The sequence below is a fragment of the Labrus bergylta genome, chromosome 8 (assembly GCF_963930695.1).
Source record: "Labrus bergylta chromosome 8, fLabBer1.1, whole genome shotgun sequence".
Taxonomy (NCBI): Eukaryota; Metazoa; Chordata; class Actinopteri; order Labriformes; family Labridae; genus Labrus; species Labrus bergylta.
The window spans coordinates 8,292,506-8,294,962 of NC_089202.1; the positions used below are offsets into that span (position 1 = coordinate 8,292,506).

The 2,457-nt window shown below is 41.5% G+C and overlaps 1 protein-coding gene across 1 annotated transcript in view; it reads left to right on the forward strand.

Annotated features, from left to right (window-relative positions):
* Nucleotides 1–2,412: 2,412 nt before the first annotated feature.
* The window catches only part of col14a1a (collagen, type XIV, alpha 1a), a 118,296-nt gene continuing 118,251 nt past the window's right edge, over nucleotides 2,413–2,457 (forward strand). The window contains exon 1 of the mRNA XM_065957744.1: nucleotides 2,413–2,457. This exon is cut by the window's right edge and continues 455 nt beyond it. The gene's annotated coding sequence lies outside the window, so the exon portion shown is untranslated.

Consider the following 2,457-nt stretch of genomic DNA (forward strand, 5'->3'; position numbering starts at 1 on the left):
TGACTATATGAGTTCCTGCAGTCAACAGATATTTTTTCAGTGCAATTATTTCAAGACATTATGAACCTTCGGACAAAATGGATACATTTCCAGAATTTCATGACCATGTCCTGTAAAGTTGTGGTGGACCAAACGACTAACAGACCAACATTGCTCTTTAAGCAGCCAGCACGGCAGGCAGCAGGTGGCGGGCAGCGGTCAGCGGCAGCCAAAGGGAGTGTGTGTGTGTGTGTGCGTGTGGCAGCCAAAACATAAGACCAGCCTGTCTGCAGCAGCCATCTCGCCGCTATAGTTATATTTTTTCGTCATTATCAGCTTTCTCCATAGAGCCTGTTAGCATAGCTTCCAAGCAATATGGCGGACGTTAAGTTTCGATTCTGGGCGTGAGTTCCCACCCACTGATCTGTGATAGGTCTGTAGCTTCAGTGGTCGAAAGTATGAGGAACTAGCGTTGTAGTTTCACCCCCGCTAACCGCAACAGCTTCCAGTGACGCAAAAATCTTCATTTTGCGTCACTGGAAGCTCCACCATTCAAAAATACTACCAGGTTTCTAATGATACAAAGCTTAATGCTAATGGGTGAAGTATCCCTTTAAGGTGAGTAAAGTATTTTTTTAAGCAATAACTTAAGCAGTTTTTAACCCTCTGAGGTCGACGCTGTCTTATACGACAAAACAGGGCTGTGTTTACGTCATCATTTCTAAACAGTAGAACGTTTCAATGCAGCAACTTTCCTGTTAAATCCACTGGCTTTGTCAGCTCGGCGGGTTTCCGTTGATGAACTCTGTTTGTCTATCTAGGACATCCAGCAGCTCTTCTATCTCACTAAGAAGATCAGTGACTATCCAGATCCAATTTCCCCCCAAAAATGAATGTAATCTGTAATGATTTATACATTTCACTAAAACAGTGTAACATGTAACCCACTTGGCTAACACAGTCGGCTGCCATTTTTGTTTCGGTCTGTCGACAAATCAGAGGCTGTATCCAAATATATTTTGTATTTATAGTGAAATAACTAATTAGGACTCCACCTGACATCCTCGGGGGATGGACATTCTGATTTTAAAGGTTGTCCTGAAAAACAAATAGATGTAGCCTATATTACATGGTTGTGCATTACTCTGGTGAGATTATACGCGCCTTTTTAAAGAAGGAGACCAGGTGTTAAAACATGAGGGGAGAATGCCTCCGACCTCAAGGGGATAATGAAACAGCAGTATCAGTAAAAGTTTTTAAATGTACAATAGCTGCACATCCAATGACTACAACTAATGAAACAGGAGAACATTTTCAGAACAATGATAACATATTAACGGATGTTTGAAATATCCAATATGTCCTTTATTATTATCGAGGTAGGTATGATAACTGAACAGTAGATTGAAGGACTTCACCCTGCCCTAATTGTGTATACTTTGTGTGTGTCTACACGTGTATGGTCTATATATGGTGTGGTCTGCTGCTAACAGACGACAGATGAGAGGACAACAGAAAGACAGGAAGGGAGGAAGAGGAGGAGGACTGAATCTGTATCCACTTGATTATAGTGTTAGAGTGTGTGTGTGTGTGTGTGTGTGTGTGTGTGTGTGTGTGTGTGTGTGTGTGTGTGTGTGTGTGTGTGTGTGTGTGTGTGTGTGTGTGTGTGTGTGTGTGTGTGTGTGTGTGTGTGTGTGTGTGTGTGTGTGTGTTAGGCGCACTCATTGTCTGTGTCTGCTTGTGTGTCGAAGTGCCCCAGGAGCACACCTGGAGTCCAGCTAGTCCTCGTTTCAAATCAGCTTGCCACTAGCACATTTCACCAGTCTGTGTTTCCCATCACTCCCAGTGTTCTTCCCTCAGGGCGAGTCACAAAGTCTCTGGATTTATATACAGACTTGACTGACGTGATACAATGGATAAATGAGTGAGTGGGATTTAGGTTTATAAAGTTGATCATTCTTTTTTCCTTTGAGCAGACTGAGTCTAGCTGTTTCCTGCTTGTTTTCCATCCTAAAGCTTCATGTAGTTGCCTTTCCAGCATGTCTAATGAAGAAAAGTGATTGATCTGAGACTGAATGCACCAGAATATCTTCCTCTGGTTATTTAAAAGAAAAATGCAAATTGCATACTCAAAAATTAATTTCATTATGCTCAAGAGCAAATAAGTAACTATAAATGCAAGTTTAACCAAACATTCACAGTTCCAGCCTCTAGGAATACAGTTATGTATCACAAATTGACAAAATGGTTCATTTTAAAGTGTTTGATTGTGAACAACGTGGTTATTTTTCTTATGAATAACTGATAATACGTGGCTAGTTGAGTTATTTTTGAGTTATTGAGTTATTTTTTTCTTGTGAAATGAAAATCTCTGTCATTGTGCCTTTAACATCGGAGCTCTCAGCTCAGCAGGGCAGGCACCTGCTCCGAGCGCAGTGAGCCATTTCCAAGCGGACTTTTCTCTATGAGTTTCAGCCA